Source organism: Paramormyrops kingsleyae, chromosome 23 (genome assembly GCF_048594095.1).
Source record: "Paramormyrops kingsleyae isolate MSU_618 chromosome 23, PKINGS_0.4, whole genome shotgun sequence".
Classification (NCBI taxonomy): domain Eukaryota; kingdom Metazoa; phylum Chordata; class Actinopteri; order Osteoglossiformes; family Mormyridae; genus Paramormyrops; species Paramormyrops kingsleyae.
In genome coordinates this window covers 19,097,145-19,116,546 of record NC_132819.1, presented here as the reverse complement: position 1 = coordinate 19,116,546, position 19,402 = coordinate 19,097,145, and positions in this window count along the sequence as shown.

Genomic DNA, 19,402 nt, shown 5'->3' with positions numbered 1-19,402 from the left:
ATACTAATGCGTGGTTTTTGAATAAATAAAGATGAGTAACTTTGTTCAGCTGACCCACCTCTGTGGTGTGATTATACCAGGACAGGCTTTCCCTGCCAGACCGGATCCCGTATTGCCTGATTTTAAAGGAGACTCGACTATGGCAAATTCAAATGCATTCTTCGCTAGTTTGTCCTCAATGTAAAATGTCTGAAATCCATGGCAGTCTTCTCCCCATCGGCTCAGAACTGATACCTTATTATCATTGAATAACTTTACATGGTTTGCTTCTGCTGGACATTTTGGAGCTGCAATACCAAATTACGTTTATGCAAATAGAATCTCTCACATCATCTTTAGGTCACTTTATGTCCTTAAGTGGACATCCGTCTGCGTCCTCGGCCATGTTGTTCGTTCGTCCCGCAGCAAAACTATAATGTGATTTTCCGAGTTCACCATTCGGTCAGAGGGATTAATTCATGTACCAGATAGTCTGGTTGGCTGGACTGTAATAGCTGTGGGAAGGAATGTCCTACTGCAGTGTTTTACTGCGTGATCTTATCAAACAGGCCAAACTCTTCTGGAATTTTCTTTTTATATTTGTTTTATTATTTTGAAAAAACTGCAAGGTTACTGAAGTTTCTGTACAGAGCAACGAGGTCAGGCATCTGCCATAGGCTCAAATGTGGCCAATCAACCCTACACCCCCCCCCCCCCCCGGCACCTTGCTCATGTCAGATGGGGAGGGCTTCCAGAGATGACATCACCCGACAGCAGACGGGCAGGCGGAGTGCGGCCCAATACCCTCTGGCTCTCAGCAACGGTCACGGGCGCGGCAATGCCCCCCCCCCCCCCCCCGCCACATTTACCGCGGTTAAGCTGCAATTTCAAATCAATACTCCCACCAGAACGTGGCAAGTTACCCTGAATAAGATCATAATAACACTGATAGAGTGAGTATTCCAGTGCTCGAGTATAATTTTGATGTCTAACCCAACCGATGTGTCGGAAATGGAAGATGCTCTATGTGGGAGGATCATGTTGTCAGGGCAGTTAATGTGACTCGGGCTCGGGGTTGGAGTGACCCCTCTTTGTGTGCCTAACGTAAACATGACAGCGGGGACGAGGTGGGACAGCCCATCTCGCTGCCAGGAGGGAGCACGTCTCCGACGGGATAAAAGAGATTGAAAAAATGAGATGATCCATCGCTCCCGCGTTGCGGGTTTGTCGGATAAATAGCCCGGGGACACTCATTACTCACATGCAGGACGCGTGAATTTCCTGCAAACCAAACAACACGGCAGCCGTCGCCCCCCCACCGCCAGCATGGTGCTGTGTGGAACGTAACATATGGCAATCGCCTGGGAGATGATGGGTCGTACCATTCTCCGCCCATGAGGAGGGGTGTTGGCTTTCGAAGGGTCACACCATCCCACATCCCCTTGTGGGATTTTCTATATTGTAAACAATGCTGTGGGGGTGTGGGGATCACCAACCACTGTGTCCTCTGCATCCCCTGCTGTTGAGACACCCAGCCCACCTGCAGCAGTTTTTTTTGGGGGGGTGGAGGGGGGGGCAATAATAATAATTAAGGGGTAGGAACCGGATATTGCTGCCGGGGTCTGATGGCGCTGTGTCAAATTGGTAATGACCACAAGCCTTTCGCTGACAGCAGATCAACGATAAGGGGCAGAATTTAATCAGAGGCTAGCCGTTTGTTTTCCGTCCTCCCTACGATGGATATCAGCTCGCTGTGAAAACCAGCGTTTATTAATGGAACCGCTGGTGAACTGCAGCTAACGCGTTGTCACAGCATTGCACAGAAATCATCTATATTCATTTTGCATTTGCTTCTGATATCATATTATTCCATTTATCAGTCTAAGTCCCATTTTTTCGATCGCCAAATAAGTTAATACGTAGGAATCCTGCTGGCAGGAGAGAGAGAACACCTCCTTCCCAGGACTTAATGAAACCCCAGGGAATGAGGGAGCCAAAATTGGGGGCCCTTGAGTCCAATCACCCCATCATTCAACCATGATGAGAACTGCTGCCATGGCAACAGAGCGGCCCAAAAAGGCATCCGACAGGAACCCCGGGACTCTCTGGGTGCACCTGTGCACCTGCGACCACCAGAAGCCTACGGGACCATGTCCATTCTGCAGCCTCCCCCAAATGCCCCACGTTTTGGGGGTCCCAGGAGGTGCTGCCAGCTCCAGAGCACTGAAGCATGGCAGGATGCCATGTGGCCGCAGAACAAGTGACACTAACCTGTGCTAGCCAGTGCTAACTTGTGCTAGTCACTGCAGGCCAGTGTTAGCCAGTGCTATCCTGTGCTAGCTAGTGCTAATTTGTGCTAGCCAGTGCTAACCAGCGCAAGCCACTGCTAGCCAGTGCTAACCATAAGGCAATAGGCCCTTTCACTGCACATCACCACTGAGCTAATTTTAACAGTCTGCTTGCACTGGCTGGTATGTAATATGCATAAATAAATAACGCCAATATCCTAAAATAGCAGGAAAAACATGCTATTCCCACAGAACACGGCAGCACATAACCAGAAGTCGATCTCCTGCCCTGCGCTAGCTAAGTAGCTCTCCCCGCCTCCCGCAAACAGATACAGAACCTAACGTAACGCGAAATCCCGTCCGTGGCCAGTAAACAGATCGCTCCCCTCTCCATCTGCAAAACCAACAGCACTAAAAGCCCTCATTGATCCACTGTTCGCATTACAGGATGTGTAGGTTAAACCTCATGCATCTTTTTACATTTCAATAGCTCAGCTTGCATCTTCCCCTGGAGCAGTCCTCCTCAGAGATGAGGCAGTGTTGTATCTGGGTTGAGTCCCGTCACCCCCCTTATATCAACCTAACATTCTGGTCTATCAATGCAGCATCCAATGACTTAAAGCCCCCCCATGCCCTTATGATGGCAACAGTCATTGCTGAGCTCCAACAGAATGAAATGGTCACACTATCAGGAAAAAGAAGATCGATGGGATCTGCAGGCAAGGAGCAGAAGTAACAATATAGCAGCTGGGGTTTAACGGCGAATAATCAGACGGCTTTTCACAGCACCGTGTGACCAAGGCCCCCGGTGGCAGGATGGCGATTTCACGGCTCAGGAAGAGAGAAACCCCTCCGCGATGAAGGAAAGCCTCGGATTCGAGGGCATATCAGGTATCCCGAGGGTAGCTGAGGGATGGAGTAGTGGGGGGGGGGGACTCAGCGTGTCCTACATCCCACGCGACCCCCGAGGAATCGCCTCCGCATACAGCAGCGCGGCAGGGAAAGTCACAGGGACACGGTGGAATGCAGAGGAGACGGTGCCAGAAATACGGATCTTAAAATTAGCCTGGGAGAGGGCGGGGGGCGGGGACGGGGGTATGCGCTCCATTGGAGAAACAAAGGAACTGCGCGGGAGAAAGGTGCATTTTTACAGGGGGGAAAAGGGGACTCAGGACGGCGGGAGAGGAGGAGGCAGCAGGAGCTGGGCTCTCACGTTTACACACAAACGCGACGCTCCATGCCAGACCGAGCCCTTCCCTCAGGCCGGTCTCTGATACTGGGAAGCACTGGTGGACGTAGACTGTGACTTTAAAATGGATAGTATGGCTTGAGGGAATCGATTATGCAGAGACACAGGAACCAGGCAGGACAGGGGGGATGAGTACCCCCCAATATTTAATTTTGGCTTTATTCCTTTGCTTTATATGACTATATGTATGCTGAAAACACAGAACGAAAAGAATGAGCACACACAGATCACAGTAGACCCCTTTGGTTACAGGTTATTTTCATCATTTTCTCCGGGCCAAGGGTAATAATTAAGATTGCCACCAAGCCAGCGGTGCTGACTCCATCGAATCCAACGGCATTAAAAATACCAGCGGTGCGGCGAATATGATTATGTCCCGGACGCGGCATGTAATCATCCCGCTCCGATTTGAAGGTCAGGGGATGATCGACCGTGTCGGCAGGCTCCGGCAGCGTCTGACGCGAGCGTGAACGGCGGCCGCCCAGCACCAGACGAGTGAGAAAGACGGGGGAAGACGAGGCGATCTCCCGGCGCAGCGTGTAACCGAACACCTGAGCACCGACGACAAGCCGATCCCCTGTAATAAATACCCCAGACTCGCAGTCCTGACCCATTTACAGGTTAGGTCATGAATCACATAGATGATGGGCTTCCCCTCCAGCTCAGGAGCAGAGGATGTCTTGTTGCTATAGACCACATCGGTGGGGGGGGCGGGGGGGGGGGGGGGGGGAAGTATTCAATAAGCCAAGAATGACAGGCAGGTGATGGATCAGCCGCGCTGAGGCCATATTAAATACTGCCATCTTGATTATTATCATCAGGAATCTGGCCAAGGTGCATAGGTCTGCTGGGAGAAGGTGCCGGAACTGCAGAGGGGACAACAGCACCGATTCCAACTAACCTGCCGCTGTTCTCTTGACATTTCATGTTTTTATGAGCGACTCTTCTCTTTTATTCCAGCATCCGGCCTATGAAAGATACTGCCATCCTTAATTAATTACCCGACATGCTCAATGTTATCGAATACCTTTATTAACAGACACCACGTGCCGATTTCATTTCCCCTTCGTCGTCCAGGCAGCATCCTGGATGCGCTGTTAATATTCGCCATTCCTGAGTCTCTGCTACCCACAGGCAGAGTACCGGATTCTTCATTGAACTCTAACTACAGTAAAACACACTTTTACACACCTTTTTGTTGGAAAAACTGTGGTATATAGTATGCTGGGTGAAAAAGTTGGATGTCAGAAGTATTGCCTTTTTGATATTTTTATATTAAAAAATTATGCCAGAATGTCCTTGTGTAATTTCTTATAATCCTGACAAAAGAAAAAGTTCATGCTCTTGGAAATAGTGGTATAATACTTTTTGATTATAAGTAAACAGTACACATAAAAATCCCCTAATCATATGCTTTCCAGAAAACACACAGCATCAAACTCAAAATATCAGACCCGCAAAATATCAGACCCTGAACTTCATTAATTTGATTCAAGGGACCCCTGTTTATACTTATATAGTATTATACTTATATAATACTATATTGTTTTGTTTGAAGGATAAAACATTGGAGTATAGATGCTGTTAGATCAGCAGTCAGAAAGTCAACTCAGGCAATATTAGATAATGAATATCGACTGACTTTTCACCACTGGGAATATGTGATGGGGTGGGACGAGGCCCCCCCCCCGCTGTAAAATTTGTAAAGTGGCGCATGTTTGTAGCCCCAGCCAGAACACCTCATTGATTTGCTCCTGAATGCGTCCGTAACTCGGACGCTGCTGGTATCATTCGGATCTCCACGGTGCTGACCCGACCCGATAGAAAAACTTCGTAGAAGAATCACCTAAGTAGTTTGTCGACTGTCATTTTTTAACCGAAATGAAGATTTCTTCCGGTTTAAGCAGAAGAGACAGATGGCTCTCCTCCATCTCTCCCCTCCATCTCTCCCTCTCTCTCCCGCCATCTCGGATAGAATTATTCTAAAATGACATTATCTAAAATGTGTGAGATTATATCCTGGATCGCTGCTCAGACTGCACGTATTACATGAAGTACTTTCCCCCCCAGGGAGGGGTTTCAGAGTCACGTCTGTTTGTATAGCTGTGCTTAAAATGAAATGGTTCGCTTTTGTATGTCGCTGTATTTAAACAGGAGAAACTCGCCTGACCGGGCAAGTCATCTGCGGTACCTGCACGGGGTGAGGATGACCATTAGGATGCACTACGTTTGCTTTGGGACAGGTGGGCCAGCTTTTAGACCTCCACACCCATCTCCCTGGAGCTCAGGACACCCTCCTTAAAAGCCCCCGGCTAACTGGATATTCTGCAGCTAACAGCGTTCGCTAACTTCCTTGTTAGCTAGCGATAGATAGGTACAGTTTCATTAAACTAAATCTTATTTAGGATACATTTATGATGTAGGACCAGGCTGATTGACGGACACGTCATCGCCGCAGAGGGGCTGTTCTAGCCAGAAATCCCCATCTGGTGCTTCCGAGCTAATATCACTTCCACAAGCCGCTATCTTTCCGTTACCATCTTCCTCGTCTCTGTTGGGAGCACCTATTCTGACATATCCAATCCGAGCTTCCCATAAGCAGACGGACAGGGGTACATCCCCGAGGTCTGGCTACTCATCGGGGAATCAGGCAATCCAATTTTATCTCGCTTTACAGTATCAGTGATGATCCAGTTTTCCGGCACGGTCTGGAGAGTGGGTGGGAGTCAGGCTGGTGATGTCATCACTCTCCCATCCCAGCCCGCAGCAGAGAATTAAACTGTAAGCTGCCCTGCTTTATGGAAAGCGGCCTGCAGCTTACCAGGCTCAGCCTCAGAGCATATTCAAAAAGTCGCTTTGCCCCCCCCACCCCCCCCCCCCAAAATAAATACCTAGAAAGTAGAGTCAGAAGATCGTAGCTACCTAGCTGGTTAGCAGAACATGCTGCTTCAGCATCTCCTATATAAGGAGTCTATTCAATATTTAGCATAGTGACTGTTTGAGGGAACGGGGGGCCTCCAAAATCGAGGGGGCCACACATAAATAAAGTACCACTCAAAAGTTTGGACACACCTCACATACTCATTTAAAAGGTTTATGTGTACTGTTCTCTACATTTTTAGAATAATTATAAAACTATAAAATAACATATACGGAGTAATGGAAAGATCGACGGGAAAAGTATTTGTTTAGGGGGGCAGCTCTGTGGGATGGGACTCAGAAGGTTACTGGTTCCTATCCCTGGGTCAGCAGAGTGATTCCACCTTTTGGCCCCTGAGCAAGGCCCTTAACCCCAATTGCTCCAGGGACTGGCTCACCCTACTTTCTCCTTTACGGCAGATTCATGCGGTGACCTCATGACGCTTTCCCAGCTGTCCTGAAGAAGGCCCCACATATATGCTGACCACTCATTGGCTGCTTTTCCTTCACCCTCCAGTCAAACTCATCCAAAACCATCTCTACTGCGTTTAGTTCAGGTGGTCAGGTCATGTGGTGCGACTCTCCTTTGTACAGTTTTGTCTGGTTCTGTATGTGGTTTGAGCGATGGTAAACACCACTGCCAATGGCACTGTCTCAAACCCTGTTAATAAGTGAAGAGGTGTGGGAGGCGACAGGCCTTGGGACAAGTGGGTGGGAGGAGCTTCCAGGCGGTGGGGCAACACTAAACTCATGGCAGGGGCACCTTCCTGCTGATAGATTTCGGCAGTGAAACCTCAGGTTCTTTCAGGTTCCTTAAGCTCAAGCAGTTTTTTGAGAGAGGTGAAGATGCAGAAAGACGTTCACATGCGGCCGGTTCAGTGTTTGTCTGCATCTGTCTCTGCCCTCCCTCTCCCCGAGGGAAGCAGGCCCTTTATCTTTGGTCTTTGTACAGACTCCTGAAGCCGGGGGGTCAGACGGCCTTGGTGGGGGTGCATTGCATGAGATACGGACAGAACATGATGTGAGAAACAAATACGTGATGGAAGAAAGTAGTGAGGGAAGAACAAAGAAATATCAAAAGGAAGAAATACAAAAGCTGTAAATGAGTGAATTAAATGATAGTAACTTAAATAACTACAGATTAACTAGGGAAATCCCTCACCGTCATCGCTACTCCCGCAGAACCATGTCTGGCAGAACGTGACGAGCGAGAGAAATCATGTTTGTATCGTCATATCAACAATAATCATCACATTAATCCAATAAGCCTCAACGATAGCATAAACATACATGCAGGTAAATAACATGGTGGGTTGCATTTCTTTGCTTTGTATATAACAGGGTAATTAACCTTTTCGTTTTATGGTAATGAATCCTTCTTCCAGGACTGGCTGATTGTTGCCCTTAAGCCTGGATTTGATTTGCTCTGAAAGCTGCCTTGTCTGTGTTGACATTTCAAAGCTGAACAGGAAAAGACACATCGCCAGTGGCTGTTTCATTTCTGGCACTCGAGAAGGCTCTGGAACATTCTACGTACATTGTGGCTTGCGGCCGTCGGCCGAGCCCGACTGGCAGAGCTGGCGTGAATATCGCCACATGACCCCCTATGACATATACTGTACAGGCCAGGGAGGTCTTTGTGCTGGTTGTTGAGGGTGTGGTGTTTTCATATTTTATGCGGAGAATATTTGCGGCAAGCATACTTTGATTAGTTTGATTGGGTGGGGTGTCCATGTTTGAAAGCTGTCATGTTTTCTGTGTCTCTGACTATCTGAGTGTCTGACAGTCTATGTGTCTCTGACTGCCTGTGTGTCTGACAGTCTATGTGTCTCTGATGGTCTATGTGTCTCTGACAGTCTGAGTGTTTCTGACTCTCTCTGTGTGTCTGACAGTGTGTGGGTCTGACTGTCTGAGTGTCAATTCAATTCAATTTATTTTTTATATAGCGCCTTTCACAACAGAGTCACCCCAAAGTGCTTTACATGGATGTGTTGTGATACATTAAACATCATTAGAGAGAGTAATACTGTCAGTGTCTCTGGTGGGGACCTTAAAAATGGTCCCCACAACATCAAAATAACAGATTTTAATCACATATAAACCTAATCCACACACTCACACACACACACACACACACATCCTATGAGCAAAATATAGTATCCAGTACATATAACTACATGTTTCTGGATGGGAATGGGAACCCAAACTACCCCAAAGTGAAACAATAAAACGGCTGATTAATTAGATTATGTTATGAAACAGCTATAAAATCATGTTTAGGTTTCAGGAAATGCTGGAAACATCTAGAGCCATGGTAAGTTTATGAGGCAGTAATGGCAGCAAGGGATGTTTAGTTTAGCACGCTTTGCATTTTGTATCTTCACTTTATTCGCATTAATGGGGCTACAAAACCACTCAAAGGTGACGAATGCTGCTCAGTGTGTTAAAACGTTTTCAATTCACCCTTAGTGTGTGAAATGTGACAATTTAAGGGATTCACGTAGTTGACTTAAACATTTACATGCTTGAACTGCTGGAGAAAAAGTTTTAATTAGTATGCATGTCTCAGACCACAGCAAATGTACTGAAGCTATATTTTGCCATCTTGACATTTTTAAAATGCACATCTACTTTGCAATAAAATGCTTCGCCAAATCATTTTGTATTAATTAAAAATGTATTTGATTAGTTAGATTATTACAATGTTTCTAACAACAATTATTTTCAGTGCTGTATTTCTGCTATAGAGAAAAGGAGCAATATGAGGATTTTTTTAATAACCATAATGGTAATAAATTTACGAAACATCACTTTTAAAAATGTCTGTAATAAAAAAAAATTTTCATTGTTTATTTGCCATTGGAAGGCATCTAAATTACAGGAAAAAAAAAAAACAAAAAAAGATCATAGCGAAACATGACCTTATATTTATTTGTGGCAATTACATTCACTTTACGTTTCTCCTTGCAAATGAGCGTAATCATCAGGGAATATTTTCGGGAGCTTCCCTTTTCTGCACCGATGACAGCAGAGATGCAAAATGATCATATTCCTGCGAAGCAATGCTTCCTAAATGCGACCATATATGGCTTTAAAGGAGCCCCCCGCCAATTCCCTTGTATGCGATTTGCATAAATTATTCAGGTGAGGGTAAATCGGGAGGCGTCCTTCACAAGGGTCATTTGGGGGTCTGGGCATTTTGTGATTCTGTGGGTTACCCCCATAGACAGCAGGTTGGACTCAGATCATACTGGAATGGTTTGTATACCCTGTGCATACCCCCCCCCCCCCCCCAAAAAAAAAAAGTTGTTCAGTAGCTCCCGGCCATGTGTTCAGTCAAAGGTTCAGACCCTCCCACTAATCGGTAATCCCAAACCCAGATCACCTCCCCGTTCCCTGCAGCGCTAAAATGCAAACACATAGCAGCTCTTTACATACATTTGTGTAATGACTGATGGGTAACCTATTTTCACCCAATCAGAGGGGTGGCTAAAGTCACCAATCACACAGGAAGTAAAATTAATCCCTGCACAGTTACAGAAATAGCAGGTAAAGGATATGAAGTAAGACGTGAAAACAAAGGTGCTGGTGACGTCATTCTTTAAGAGGACATTTGCCCGGCACACACACAGGAATCGTTCTGCCTCACTGCTGTTATTTTGTACATCCCTGAGTCTCTCCTCTGCAGCAAGACTTTGCTAATGACTGACAGATCATTCAGACTGCCAGACTCGGGAAAATCAGGAAAAACAATCGCAGGCAGGATTCCAGCTAATAAAAAACTTCTAAAAAACATTTTGTACTTAATATGGAAGAAGGAGGTCAACATGCAGATCTCCGATTATTCAGCAAATGCTGACATTCCCAGAAATGCCAGGGTTGCCTCACATAAAGTGCATAGGAAATGTATATGGAGCCATCTCTGACTCTACAGGAACATGGAGCCATATCTGACTCTACAGGAACATAGAACCCTCTCTCACTATACAGGAACATGGAGCCATATCTGACTCTACAGGAACATAGAACCCTCTCTCACTATACAGGAACATAGAGCCATCTCTGACTCTACAGGAACATAGAGCCCTCTCTCACTATACAGGAACATGGAGCCATCTCTGACTCTACAGGAGCATGGAGCCATCTCTGACTCTACAGGAACATAGAGCCCTCTCTCACTATACAGGAACATGGAGCCATCTCTGACTCTACAGGAACATGGAGCCATATCTGACTCTACAGGAACATAGAACCCTCTTTCACTACACAGGAATATGGAGCTATCTCTGACTCTACAGGAACATAGAGCCCTCTCTTACCATACAGGAACATGGAATCCTCTCTGACTCTATAGGGACACAGAGATCTTTCCCTCTCTACAGGACACTAATGGTGCGTTCGTTTTTCTCTCGGAACTCGGAAATTCCGAGTTGAGTGACATCACGTCCGACAATCTCCCGTTCGAGCTACCCACACCTCGGAACAAACATGGCTGCCTCCATGAACACGTTGCTGTGTGTTGTTGCTTTATATTTTAGCAGATTTGGAGTTTTCCAAATGGAGAAAATGGAGAAATGGAGATTTTTCCGAGAGACAAAGAAGAAACAGGAACTAGTCAAACCACATTAAAAGCTTTCTAAAATATTTTAGTACATTCATAGCGATATTCTTTTTTCGAACGGTAAACAAACTACAAACAAACCAAGTCACCATGTTGAAATTACATCACAGGGGCAACTCGGGCAACAAAATCTGGTCCGACTTCAACGTCATAAAAGGGGCGTGTTTCCGACAGGAAGTGACGTTTTTCGTGACGTTTCGTGACGTTTTCATCCGAGTTCCGATCGAACGCACCATAACATGATGTCACCCCGAGTTGCAGGGCTGCTGCATAACAAAGGAACACCACAGACTATTTTAACATTCCAGCTGCAGCTTTGCAAATTGGTTCCTGAAAATGCTGCCTAATGTATCACCTCTTTCCCACCCGGGGAGCTGCCTCAGGTGCACACGGTCAGCTGGAATCTTTGGAAGGTCATTCACAGACCCTAACTCCTGTTTTCCAAATTTCTGTCCTCACACCTTCAAAATCCCTGCTGGCAAATGCAGGCTGCACACTGATTTTCACCACCCGGTAACTGAAGTACGTAGACAATTCTCATCCATAAAAAAAGAGAATGAGCCCGACAACAGCTCACAAATTCACCATACATAAATCCTCACAAATAAAAGAAACCATATTATTATCTGTCATGACATCTACCAGTTGTATGAAAAAGAGTAAAAGAGTAAATTTGAAACTACACAATGCATAGTGTTGACAACGTCTCTAGTATAGTAATGGGTAACAGTTTACTTAATGGGGCACAAATACTGTAGTAGTACTCACTTAATTAATGCATTAATTGCATTAAGAAACCAGAAACTAAGTGCAAAAAGTTGCAAAAAAGCAATGCCATCAAACAGCAGATATTTCCACAGTCAATCATTCAGCTGTTGTTTCGGTCCCGAGTGATTCTGAAGGACTGAGGTTTTGCAGGATTGCTCCAACTTCGAAACGTGGACGATCACCAGAATGTTTATCACGCCGACACAGATTATCCTTATTGAGGAAACTCGCATATGCTACACCTGGTATACTTCTTAGAATAGGAATGAGACATGAGCACTCCTCTGAAGACCGTAAATGATAGAGGCTTATCTCTCTGTGTCTCTCTGTTGGTCCCTGGTCACACCCCCACCCCCCCCCCCACCCCAGTCATCAGGATATGGGAGACTGTTCTCTACTAAAATATGAGGTTGTCAGGTTGTTCACCTAGAGTCCACAGAAACATATCATAAATCATGTCTGGGAGCCCACCCCCCCTGCATAGTAAAAAAAATTCCAGGGAAATCCCCAGGAATAACTGATTTAAAAGCCCACCTCTCTCATTAGTAGGGTAGGGTGTCAGTTTTCATTAGGGGGTCCTTGGTTTAAGAAAGTCCGAAAGCCTCTGCTTGTAAGCAAATCCCAAAGGTTACTCGGAGTGAGTCCAGAATCAGACCCCATCATCTGGAAAGGTCAGAGCCATCTTACACAGCAGAACGTTGTACGTGTGTATTCCGCTCAGAGGTCAGCTCTGTTACTTGATTTAATTACATCTCTCTCCTCTCTGGTTAGCTACTGGAGAGGTGTAACACTCCAAGCATCCTGAAGAGCTTGCATGTACCTGCGAAACCAAAAGGAACCAGCTAGACGCAAACCTTAACGACGCTTTTCCCTGTCAATGATTGACTCTGAGGTGCTCCATGCATCCTGAACTCTCTTGGGCAGGGCGCTGACGGGCACAGAAGATTCTACCAACTCTGCAACCATATTTAACACACTTTCCGCGTTTTCGCCAAGAGGTGGAAAAGTTACCAAACAATTCTTCATCAACCCATAGCTACAGTTCAGGGAGAAGACCAAACATCTGCAAACTAACAAACAGCATGCAACTATGAAAATAAAGAGGAAGACGTTTATAGCAGTCAATCAGGCAATATCATAGACCTCCTGGCAATCGGTACTCTTTAAATCCTAATTAAAAGTTCTCGGTGGGATATCAGGTTCTGCTGCCCACATTGCAGTGTGCCCCTGTCAATCCAAGGCCTTTCTTCACACACTACAGGTCACATGGCGTGATGCGGATGAGCCAGGAACCGCATCTCAATGTGGGTCACGTATCTCAGGCTTCCATTACAGACTACCTGACTGAATCGCAATTAGAGCGTCAGTCTTGAGGATGAGCAGAGACTGTGGGAGCTTATCAGTGAGCAGTGACACATTAGCACGGTGTCAGGACGGGCTGAGGCTACCATCCGGTGTAACAAATAAAGACAGTCAAGCTTGAACGTATTTGTAAGTGTCTATTCGTGGAAGAAATGATCAGCTAGCAAGTGAGCACAACATCATTCACGCAATCAGTCTCATTTCCGATTTACGTTATTCTTGTCTGCTTACTCTTTCGTCTATAGTGAAAGTTTTCATTTGGCACTGGGGTCATTTGTCTGGTGGCTCCTTCCGCTGGCAGCTTGAGGAGAGACTCATCAATCACAGGCCAGTACGCATCAGCTAGCTGCTATCGTTAGCGACTAGAATTCAGGGAATTTGACGGTAATATGAGGCACACGTCTGTATTCCTACATTTATGCTTTTGTCTAACTTTGTCGACTTCCTAGCAAGAGGAAAAAAAGGAAACTGTTTATGCACGACAGTCATGGAGTTAGCCTAAGTGGGTATCTGTGGATCGAATAGACCAAGGTGGCTTTGATGATGGCAACAAGAATCTAACCTGGAGCTTAATGGTTGCTTAGCAACATCGCTGAGGACGTATTAATAAGGTCGTTGTTCCAGGGAGGTGTGTCAATCAGCCATTCGCGGAAAACTAGAAATGCAGCCAGATGGATTACAAGCCAACGGGCACCTGGGCCAATCAGCCGAGAGGCCTGGGTTTTAAGGCGGGACCGTGGCTCTGTAACCCAGCTCTCCTTCATCCTGTCACCTCAGCATGACACGGCTTTTCCACACGTCTCCGTTCGGCAGAAAGCCTGTGGCCATTTCAATCCAATTACCTGCGGTGACCGCAGACTGGATGTCCTCAAGAGGGATGTTCTTTCATTCAAAAGAAGCTCATAAGCAGTGAACTGCTAGTACCGACACTCGGGAATCTGAGAATTAGCGTAGCCATATGCTAATGGCTCACAAGGAGGACGTGAGGGTGCAGTGGGGGTCTCATACCTGCCACACAATTGCCATAGAGCACCTGGGTGTATTTATTAAGTGCCTCTCTTACTTTTGACAGTAATTTGGCTCTCTTCATCCCAGGCATCCCCCGATGGTTGTCTGCGTGCACGGCGCCCTCATTCACACGGCACGTGGACCGTGAATCGTTCACAAAAGGGGTCATCGGTGTCACATGACCAGACGCTGAACTGCTGCCTTGTTAACAGGTGCACGGCATGTTTAATCCGCCCCCTGATCCGGAATGTTCTGACCTCCACTGACATCTGAGAAATGGGAAAAGGGCCACAAATGTCACCCAAGAGCTTGTAGTCTAACAGCTATGAAGCTGTGTTCCTGTCAGAGCCAGGAAATAACGCTATGACTCTTCTTCTAAGTCAGCTAAGCTGGGAAAAGGATGTGTCCATTGTATTCTGCACACATCAGTTTAGCTATTAAAACAATCGGTGCTGCTAACGGTTACACAGGAGCTCTTTCTTATGTTTTCCTGCCTACATCGACTTTTCAGCCAGTGGCTTCGCGTCAATGGGAGAACGCCTTGATTTTGCAGGTCAACACTGGCAAGTGAGTTTTATATTCACTCAACACCAGCCAACACCAGGCAGAGTTGGATAGTTCACGTCCAGAAAGTAAAAATGCAGGCCAAAATTTTCGTTTCAACCTGGTTAGGACTCTGTGACTGTGACTCTTTATTCTGGTTGATTTCTGGACATGAACTATCCATCTCTGCCAGCTGTTTGTTTGTTTTTGGTAAGTTTCAAACTGTTCTGCTTTACTATGGTGTTAACTTTGGTTTCATGGTTTCCATGACATCTTCAACTTCCTAAGGGACTTCCTGTTTTAGCTGATTTATGGATGTAACAAATCATTCATCATTTACTCCAGTTTTTCCACTTTAACAGGTTGAACTGACCCCCAGACCGCATTTTCCCTCACCAAAGCAAAATCAGGGCGCCGAGTGACAGACAGTCCCGGTAACTCGTTCACCGGCAAATCAGCCACTTGACAGGACGTAACCGAGTTTCTAGCTTCCCTCCCCAAGGGATGCTCCATCTTCAAAGAGGCTGGTAATTCAATCTCTCCGCTGCTTGGCGCCGACTCACCCCCCCCCCCCCGCCCTCCAGAGGTGTTGTTATGCATGATTGTGTTAGATGGAGAGCGAGAAGGCGAGATCTCTCATGTCGTGGTGTGACCAGTCGCTGGGGCCGCCTCGCACCTGCCAGCATCAGCGTCCTGGAGAAGCTCCGGGAAGATGCTGCATTTACATCCTGAGAAAGTGACAGATACACAGGACAGCATCATAGTGTTTGTCCGAGAAAGTGGTCCATAGGACTAGACAGTATGAATAGTTAAATATCTCGATTTTGATAAGATAACGTTGTGTTATACGTTCGTTGTCATAGCAGAAGCAGCAAGCTCATGGAATGCCTTCATGTTGATCCTCCAGGAAGCCCCCCCCCCCCCCCCCCCTCCACAGCTAAGCTAAGCTAATCCTATACCCTCCCCCCAGGAGGTACTGGAGCAGGACACACATGGATATTGAGCTCAGAGAAACCATTATGTCCACATAGGCCACCAGGTGTCCATAAGGCAGGTCTCCAGGGAGAAAGGAGCGGAGATCTGCTCAGGCAGGAGAGCCTGTCCCGAGATGTTGCGGGGAGGGGGGGGGCGGCCTGAATCCAGCCGAAAGCTGGGCGCCTTCACCTCCGCCTGGCCGGGCCAGGCTTCCTCTGGGCCAGTACCAGAACCACACCGTCAGCGGATTAAGGAAAAAAAACAAGCCTGACTCAGCATGGGGGATGGGGGGGGGGGGCGTCCCTGCAGAAGGGTAATCCGCTGACTTGGTAGGAAATTAAGCACTTTAAACTTAAGGGTGGCTTTTAGAAATATACATGAGAGGTCATTTCGAGAGGTTGAATCTCTCAAACAAAAGTGTGGCCAGGGGCATAGGAACTTGGGGGGCGGGAATTTTCAGCGTTATTCACCCCCCCACCCCCCCCCCCCCCACCCCCAACAAAAATAGACCTTTGCAAAATAGACATAGCTGCCTGCTATGGAATAAAGTTTGACTATCATGGCGGTTTGTGGACGTGCTGCCGCAGCTGCACCATACGTCTGGGGCATGTTACGGAGGATGCATGTGTGTGTGTGTGTCTCCCCAGGTGTTCCCTCTCTAGCTGGCCTGATTCACGGTGAGCACACCTGACTGCGCTGATGAATTATCCCTACAGCAGGATTAAAAGGAGTCTGCTCACCCAGTTCACCATGTAAATCCATGTGGCCGCTGGCTGGTGCCGGAGGAAGATGCAGCCCTTCGCTTTTCTTCTCATTATGCCAGTTCTCCGTTTGTCCTTCAAATCCCCGTCAAACTTCCACACCGTGAATCAGATGCTTTACCCTAATAGCTTTACTGCTGTTACCTGTCGCTGTGTGATGTATGATAATTCAGATATATTTACTAATTACTAATACTGATTACATCCCAGGAAATGCACATAAATTGTAACCATTACCTCTATTATAAGTTGCTCTGCGTACATTTTATGTTTATGCAGGATAAGGGAACAAGCTCTGGAAAAGTATATGAAAGCAAATGAGGTCTCCTGTGTGAGGCTCACTGGTGGGGGGGGGGGGGGTAATGTGACCCTGTCAGTGTATGGGGAGGGAGGGAGGGGGGGGTGGCAGGTTTAAGTAAACAGCACAGAGGAATGAAAACAGTAAATAATACGGGAATCGAGCCTTAAAAGGAGAGACCTTGGAAGGGGAGGGACTATGTGTCCTAATGTGAGACAGAACTCTTACGGGATTGGTGATAAGGAGCGGGTGCAGGTCTCAGAGTGACGCATGTGTGTGTTTTTTTTAGGTGACCTGTTTCAGTCTGAGGTGTGGTGGTCACATGACCTGGCCAGCACGGGATCACACAGTTCCAACAGACGCGTTACTCTGTTCAGCTCTGTTTGCTTCTGATGAACCAGCGGATCTGCTGGTGACAGATTTGACCGTGAAATGTGCAGGCCAGCCCTGCCCCCCCCCTCGCTCTCTTTCTCTCATTCTCCTTCTTTCTGCTTCTTTTGTCTGTAGACTCCCAGATTCACCCCTGTCCTCTGCCCCGCCGTGCGGGAGGAAGGGTGCGAGCCCCGCCCCCATATCCTCCCTCTTGCCCTCCCCCAGGGATATGTGCGGGGTGCATACAGAACACAGAGTGACCTTGAATCTCATCCCTGGCAGAGGAGGTGATGAGGGAGGTGATGGGGGAGGTGATGAGGGAGGTGATGGGGGAGGTGTGTTGGCACGAGCTGGAAGCAAGTGGAACGGGAGGTGGGTAACCCGGCCTGTGCCCCCCCCTCCCCCCCCCCCACAACACTCATCAGCAGTGTCACTTCTCACAGATACACTGGATGCGAGGGAGGAAATTCGTCAGTGCTGCTGATCATCCGCGACTCACTGCATAATCCGGTCTGAGTAACGCTCTTCAGATTGCATCAGTCCCGCTTTTCATCGATAGCAGTGGGAGGTCATGTGACTGTCTCTCACTGCCCCCCCCCCCATGCCTGGGAATTCTGAAGACACCAGAGGCTGCCTGCAGAGACGTCCTTCTGGGACCCTCGGGTCCACATACGGGCACCGACAGATGCCATGAATAAATCTCACCGTGGCAGCTAAATCGATACTCTGCAAGAAGTGGGTTAGCGTTAGCATCCAGGCGGGGAAGTCCTTCAAGTTAATATGGGGCCGTATAGAAATGGCGGCCGTAAACCTCACGGAGCTCTGTGCTTCACAAGAGCAGCTCCCATAAAACAGCACACGCATGAAGCAGAGCAGTAATGTTTAACAGTGTGGAGCTAGCGATCCGCAAGGCTAATGAAAAAAGCTAAAACAGCAGCTTATGGAAGCCTGCCGGCATGGCAGTGTGTCTGGAGATTTAAATGCGCCGCAAATGCTAAGCCGCCGGTCTGACGCTGCGCATGCTCTTTATTTTTTTCTAGAATCTTCGCACGTACCCCTTGGGACAGGAGCAGTGGCATAGGCCGCTGGTATTATTATTCTCGGAGCGGTGAGCCGACAGTGATTAATGTCCCCGAGTCGCTCCTCTACATCTGCTGGCAAGAGCCCAGCACGAGGCGGGAACAATGTGGCCCGTGTTTGGACCATTGATCTGCGGGGGGCGGCAGTGCCCCCCCCCCCCCCCCCCATGGCCACACCCCACTCCAACACAGACCTGGCCCCTGACCGACCCCCTCCCTCGGGATGAAGGTGAGGGCGTGATGTGGCCACAGAATGACACTAAAACGGTCATTTGGGGGGGGGGGGGGGGGGGGGACCAAATGGCAGCACAAAGCCAGGGGAAAGATCAAGAATTTTATTGGGGGGGGTTATTTTTCGCCAACAGTGCAGACACTCAAGAGACAAAGGAAGCCCTCCTGCCCTGCTGAATATACGGGGGGGTGTTCACGAGGCAAATTAACATTTTATCCGTCCGTTCACGGAGACTAATTAACCCTTACGTCTGAGTGCATTTGCACAGTGATGCAGTCAGTCGTTCTTACGATCTAGCCAGCGCGGAAAACATCTCGAGTAATGAGATGTAATCCGTTTGAGGGCTAAAACTGATTGAGATACCTCAAACCATAAAACCCTGTCAAGAATATCAAATTCGTTTGGGCTTAGGTGGGGGGGTTTCCAGCGTGTAAAAAGGGTTTGTTTGAAATGTGAGTCAGTCCTGTAACTTAACACACTTCATGTCACGTTAACCTTATATAAGCTTTGATATGGCTTGTGTGTGGAATATCGAATGTTCATTGTCTCTGATCCAAACAATGTGCTACTACAGTGTGCAGCTTTCAGTGAAACACTACTCAGTGAAAGCAGACGGTAGTGATCAATGCACTGGACCAAAGCTGTACATTCAGTCAGACTTAAATTAAATGATTCGACTTGTCAAAAGAAAAATGTGCGTCCATGGTCACGCGAGCCGGCAGGAAAAACACGTGTAAAATCCGCATTTTATCAACAAAGGGACATTTAAACCTATTGGAGACAAAGGAACTCGCTCTGCGTTTTCGCTATGGCCTTGTCACCATAAAGCTGATGTAGTAAATCTGTTTATGATCCCTGACACACGTGACAAACCCCCCCCCACGACAAAAAAATTAGTACTGTATGCGGCCAGTGGTGATAAACAGAATAATGTACTGATTTCCCGCA